Consider the following 6,392-nt stretch of genomic DNA (forward strand, 5'->3'; position numbering starts at 1 on the left):
ATGATTTGGTGCTGCGATGCAGTTCTTCCAAAGCCAGCCATAGGAAATAACATCATTCTTTGTTCCTGGTTTGGAGGAAAAACCTTGCATTGTGTTTGCCTGTTCCTGGGGAAGAGGGTCCAACTGGCTGGATATTCTCACTGGAAGTTCCCAGGAAAAAAGATCTGATAAGGTCAGTATTGTCCCTGACCACAGGGACCAGCCAAAGTAGTTTGCAGTAGCCTTTATATGTGGTCTCTAAGTTACTGTGACAAACATAATCCAGCTGCTGCTTCCTATTGTCTTGGTTATATGGAACGGCAAAAAAGAAAGGGGTAGACTTGCTAAAGGAAGGAGCACAACCTAGCAAAAGGTGTTGAGAGGAAATAATTTATTCTGGTGTAGAAAAATGCAGGTCACTGACTTCCTTAGTTGAGGGAGAGATGCTTGATTTTTAAAAAATTGTTTGGCTGATTGTCATTGGTAGAGAGTGAGGAAAAGGAAGAAAACCTGTATGTTTGCTTTTTTGGCAGGGGAGAACTTTCTTGTTTCATAATCCTACAGATGACTTATTGCCTGGTGGTCATCTTGTACACAGGAGGAGAATTTCACTTCATTGTTGGCACAGAAACTGGACTTCCACAGTATGATTTTCTCTTTTTTTAACATGAAAAGATTAAATAATTTTAAAGATGAAATTATCTCTTTGATGAAGTTGCCAGAGATGAGTGTAATTGTAAGGAGTCAAAAGGGAAAACGGTCTCAAATGTTTTGAATTACCTAGATGCAAGAAAACAAGGCAAAATGTATTATAAAGGTATGTCAGTGGTGGATTTTACACCTCGAGAAAAAAACTCAGAAATACTAGATTTAATAATTTGGAGCATGACCACACAGTTTAAGTCGTGTTATTGCTAGAATAACGACAACCCCCTTCTCAGGAGCGTAATGCAAGTTGGTTTACTGTAAATGACCAGAATATAGTGCAGCAGGGCAGAATACGGGCTGGTAGCATGCAGCTTTCCTTTGTTAGTGCTCAGGCACCACCTGCTCACTATGTCCATCCCTCGCTCTAGGCACAGATGTATTTCCTGGCTTCGGGATGATTTTGCCCTTACAGCGAGGAGCAGGACCAGCCACTTGCTCTCTCCCACAGCTTCGGTCATGCAGGAGCGAAGGAAGGGTCAGTGCTTGGCTGGGCTTTGGGTGTGGCTGCCCCTTGGATTCGGAATTGCTATTCTTAGCCCGCGGAAGGAAGCACGGGGAAGGGCAGAAATACATTCTGCATTGTTCCTGCCGTCTGCACAGGAACCTGCCGAGAAGCTGCAGGAGGGAAGGTTGTCCACAAGAGGGCAAAGATGATCCTGGGATTGAAGTTATTTGGTCTGAAGGACTCCGTCCTCATCCCACCTGTATTTCCAGCGGGATTGGAGACCCCATGTCCCTCTGTTGTCAGAGTGGCTATAAATTGAACTGTGCGTTTTAGGGATACTCTTTCCATTAATTTTTTTATTTCTCAATATATAGCTTGAAGGATTTTTGGCAATATAATCTTATCAGTATTGTCTCGAGGAGATAGTTTGCCTGAGCAGTTTGAAAGGGTTTTACTTGCATTACTTGTGTTTTGTAGCCTGCCAATGAATGTTTTTAAAAATTCAAATAGAGCTTCAGCTGCCTTAAAACACTGCACTTAAAACACTGCACTGCAGTCTTGGAGAACTTTGTGGTCTCTACTATGCTGTGGTTTTCAATAAAAGGTCTGTGGGTCACAGGCAGGAGAGGAATGGAGTGGGGTGTACCTGTGCATTTCCTGGACTCTTGAGAAGTTAAATGAGGGAAGCTTATTATCCAAAAATGCAAATTATGCATGCTGGAAAAAAATCAGGCCCCACAATCAGAAATGTTGGCAACCATTGCTGTAAAGCGTGCCAGACGGGACTTCTTGTAATTCCAGTCCTCTCCAGGCATCCCAGTGAAACTTGCTCTGACCAGCCCACGTGCCCTGATCACTACTCAGTTTGTTTCTTATGACCTATTATCTCTTGGCTGAATTACTGGTGGGAAAATAAATCAGACTTGGCTGTTTTGAAGTTGGCAAGTCCTAAGGTGAGAGTCAGGCTTCACGAGGAGGTGACAGCACATTCTTCTGCAGCATGATGCATATCCAGCCAGATGGGGACAGCAAATCCCCAGTTAGGTATGCACTGCTAGATGTGCTGCATGGAGACAGACACTATTCTGCAGTGCTAAGCTTGGGGTGTATGTCAGAGCTCTCTTTTTAGTCCTCACTTGGACTTACAGGAAGCATAATATGGTAAGATAAAAAGGATGACAAGTTTTCTGTTACCATATGCTCTACACTTGCTTAGAGAATGGAGCAATGTTGCTCAAAATAATGCAAGTCTGTCTGCCCTCCTTTTAACTGCTTCCTTTGCACCAGCTGTTCCTCTCCCAGAAATATCAGTGCAGACATGATTCTGAAATCCCTGCTCATGTTGAGCTCTAGGTAAGGAAGGGACAGTTAATTGTTCTGTCGTTTCTGTACTCCACTAACCAAAGGTGTGGATCTGCTATCCTGGTGTGAGCAGCAAGGTGTCCTCAAGAAGGAGGACAGATTCATCACTCCTATTTTATTAACACCCATTTTCAGTCTCTTTTGCCTGCCTGCTCAGTTTCAAATACTTCAGAGCACTGGGTTTTGATACTCACATTGCTAAAGCCTCCTATTCCTGTATCTCAAACCTAAACTAAACCTGCCTATCAGTTCAACTCATAGCAACAAGAGCTTTGGCTAAATCTCTGCCTGCCAGTTTCTCAAAACAGCCGGGATAAAGAGGCTGTGGAAGCCTTTCTGAGAGGGTACAATACAGCTCTAGAAACAACTGGCTCATTAATGTAAGCCTGTTTTCTGCCTCATCGTCCTTTTGCTCAGAAAGGCTTGTTTTATGAATGAACCAATGTTGTCCTTGACTTGATACAGTTTTTTTTTTATTTAATTGTAAACTCTTGTTTCTGGCAATTGTGCCTCTCATTTGAGGGTAACAAGGGCATAATTATTCAGCTCTCATGCATCACAAACTGCTGAGCATGAGGTATTAATGGAGTGCTTTGCTGCCACCATAGCTTAATAGCTACAGCTGCAGCATTGTGCTCTTGTTTGGCAGGGGTTCATGGAAAAGGGGGATGCAGATCATTAAGCTTTATGTTAAGAGCGATTTACAGATGTAGCAATAACAGTAGACTATGCTAGACAGACAAAGCACTTCTGATGTAAAAGGAGCTGTTACACCAGCAGAGCTGTAATTCATACTAGTGATGGTACAAAGCCCCCAGCACCAGTCCACCTCATATAACCCCCCACTAATGATAACAAAGGAAAATTGTGTTGGTGTAATTGTGTGTGTGCTGGCAGGGGGAGGAGGGGAATCATACTCTACCATCACAGCTGGCTTGCAGATGTAATAATAGGAGGAAGCTGCAAATGGGTGCTTTTGGCTAGCTACAGGCTTTGAGGTGGTATCAAATTCCTAGCCTGGTCCCTTCCCATCCACCCAGCTCTTCTACAGCACCAGCTCTGTTCTGTGCTGAGATACAAATGCTAGAATTAAAAGGTGAGTGCTTCCCCAGATGCACATGGGAAGGTAAAAGCAGTGTCTACTCAGCTCTACCCTGAGATGTTCCAGCTGAGAGGCCAAGCTGTCCTGGTAGCTGATGGAGGAGGAGGAGGCACATCCAGAGGGTGAATCAGAGGGGAAGGGTAACTCCTGCACTCTGAATCGCTGCTATGATTCACTCTTGCCCTTCTCTTCCTTCATTGGATGTGCAGGGGAGAGTGACTGAGTATTAAGGCTAGTCCCATGCAAATGGTCTCCAGGAGACACTGCTTTTTCCTGGGACAATGATATTTACTCTCTTTGAGTTGCAAAAGTAGTGCAGAATGAGTGCTGTCTCTAATTTCCTAGTCTGACCTCGTATGCCGAAAGGTTATATGCCTCAAGTCTACACCTGTGGAGTTTTCTTCCCCACGTTCCAGTTCCTCCTTGTTACAATTTCTCCTGTGTTAAAAGGGCTGCCTGTCTGTGTTGCTCTTCCCACACAAGTGCAGACATGTAAGAAAAGAACAAGTGGTTCAGACATACTTAATTTAGCAATGACTCCCCATTAGTGGCCTGGGGATATTCCCTTCTGCGGGGAGGAATGCCCCACCACCCTGCGTAGCTGCCACACCATTCACACACACACATTAGCATGCCAGCTCTGCCCCAAGATCTGGTGTCTTCTCCTTGTCTTTCTGGGAGCCCTTTCAGCGCTCACAGAAACACACAGGTGCTTCCTTCACCCCCACACAGGACTGTTTTTCTGCATAAACCCACACATGCAAGCACAGAGCACTCAGCCTGCTCCTTTTCTTCTGTGCTATTCCCTCCTTCCCAGGTGCTTGGCTTGCTGCACAGTTGCTTGCCCGCCTTTGCATGGCCCCAGCTGTCTGGAGTCCCCTGGGAGAATGGCTCTGAAGTGACACATGTGACAGTGCCTCTGTGCACCAGGCAGGGCCAAAATCATTGCAGGGCCAGGCAGACTAACCCAGGGGCTTTGCAGCACCAAGTGTTGGCACCAGGACACCCAAGCATTCCTGGGTTACTTTGCACTGCAGGCAGAACTTGTCACTGTGAGGAGGGCAGGACTGCTGCTCTTTGGCTTAGGCTTTAGAGGTGGCAGTTTATTCCTTTATTTGTGTCTTGCTGTTACTCTAGGTCTGCAAACATCTAAAGAGCAATAAATGGAATTTACACTATCTTGGGCACCCTGAATTGAACTCAGTCCAAGCCAGGATTATCAAAAATTAATTTTAATTGAAGCAAATTTATCTATGCCCTAATCTTTTTTTTTCTGCTTCAAAAGTTCAGGCCTTTATGGCTCGCTAGTGCTCTGAAGGACATACTTCACTCAAACGTCTCACCTGAGAGCCAGCATTTACCCAGTGACAAAACTGCTTTTGAAAAATACTAACGTGCCTTTCTGTAATGCTGGAGTCCAGCAATATAGAAAAATCAGGTGTTGCTGGAGGTGGTGTTGTGCTCAGGAAGCAATATAATAATATTAATTCAAGGAACAGCTCTGTTCTGAGTTGTTCCCTCAGGAAAGGTTTGGTAGTGCTGCTACTCTTCAGTGACCCCTTGATTTTAGCTCCTTCATCTGCACTTCCTCCTTTAGCTCTGCCCTCATTTCTCACCATTACCACACAAAAAGCCAAGGTCCCTCACAGCCTCCTTTTCATGAACCCTCCCTATCATACTACTGTCCCCTGCAGCACATTACAAGCAGCCACAGTCAGATAAGGCCTTTGACTATTCAGTGCTGGGACCTTAAAGCCAAGCTTTCATAGCACTAAGCCAGATCAATGCCAAGGATTCTGGTATCTAGATTCTGCCTCCCTGTAAAACTGAAAGCTCATCTTGGCAGCCACTTCATCCTGGTGGCAGGAAACTCCTGTGATGCTGCAACTCTTTTAATTATTGTTTTCTTCTTCCCCTTTTATTTTTTTTCCCTCTAACTTTTAGTCTTACTACCTGTGAAGTGGTGCTTCTGGGCATGGCCAGACAGCTTCACTTTCACTGTTAGCACAGCTCAGGCAGAGATTTGGTAAAGGGCAAAAAGCAGACAGATTTTTCTTTTGCTAACTGCCCCAAGGCACAGGGACTGGTTCAGGCAGGTGATGAGAGCTTGTTTGATCCGTAATAACTCGGCAAGTCATTTACACAGTAGAACAGTGCAGATATGAGATAACAAGAGGATAAATCATCAGTTAATTAGTAATATGGCCCTTTTTTTTTTCATTTTGCACAAGCTCTGGGATGGTGGGAACCCGCTGTATGTTGATCAGCCCCTAGTAACAAACACCAGTGTACTTGTCATATTGGCTGTGAGAAACCAGCATGCTGACCCAGGGGACCAGCTGAGGCTGATGGACTGGGCTCAGGGACAGGCAGAACAGAAATAAACTCTGGAGTAGTCCACTGTGGGTAATCAGTGACCTCTAGAAAGGACATCATTCTTTTCCTGTTTTCCAGCTGTTGCTGTGCTGGAAAAAAGTAATTGTTCTTCTCCAGGAGAGGAAGATAACAAGCACTAGTGCCACTTTCTGACCTGCTCCCATGTAGCAGGTTTAAGCAAGCCCTGGGACCAGGACTGGAACCAAGAGCCACCCATTCCCAACAGGATGGGCTCCCAAGTGTGCAGCCCTGTGTGTCTGCACAGGAGCGACAGGTAAGCCAAGGGCATGGCACTTGCACTTGCTCCAGTGTGAAACTTGAAACAGCCCAAACACATGGATTGCTTAAGAGCACCCTAGAGCTTTGTGGTGAGGGCTCTCTTCTGCCACCTGGGTGTAAATCTCTGCACGCAGAAAGAAC

General features: G+C 45.3%; 1 long non-coding RNA gene across 1 annotated transcript; it reads left to right on the plus strand.

The window, feature by feature from the left end:
• The first annotated feature begins 22 nt into the window (after positions 1-22).
• LOC147655825 (uncharacterized) lies at positions 23-4,822 on the plus strand. Its single transcript, XR_015276417.1, has 3 exons — positions 23-172; positions 513-623; positions 1,056-4,822. It is a non-coding gene; the product is annotated as an uncharacterized LOC147655825 (long non-coding RNA).
• The last annotated feature ends 1,570 nt before the right edge of the window (positions 4,823-6,392 follow it).

This window comes from Cyanistes caeruleus, chromosome 1 (genome assembly GCF_971803275.1).
Source record: "Cyanistes caeruleus chromosome 1, bCyaCae1.hap1.1, whole genome shotgun sequence".
NCBI lineage: Eukaryota > Metazoa > Chordata > Aves > Passeriformes > Paridae > Cyanistes > Cyanistes caeruleus.